Raw genomic sequence first — 293 nt, forward strand, 5'->3', positions numbered from 1 at the left:
ACGCAAACACTGTTTTATTATTTTACATTTGTAGTTTGTAGGCATCTGATGCCTCCTGAGTATGGAGAGCCGTTTTCAGCCAAAAGAAAATGAGTGAAATAAATTAAAAATTTGTTAAATAAATAACTTAGCTTTTTCATGAACCCAATTTTTAATTTATTTGTTTTTTATATTATCGATTTCTCAATTTCTCTTTTTCATTTATCCATTTTTCTTTTATCTATTTTTCATTTACCCATTTTTCATTAATCTCTTTATCTATTTACCCATTTTTCATTAATCTCTTTATCTAT

The sequence above is a fragment of the Austrofundulus limnaeus genome, unplaced genomic scaffold, assembly GCF_001266775.1.
Source record: "Austrofundulus limnaeus strain Quisiro unplaced genomic scaffold, Austrofundulus_limnaeus-1.0 Scaffold163, whole genome shotgun sequence".
Classification (NCBI taxonomy): Eukaryota; Metazoa; Chordata; class Actinopteri; order Cyprinodontiformes; family Rivulidae; genus Austrofundulus; species Austrofundulus limnaeus.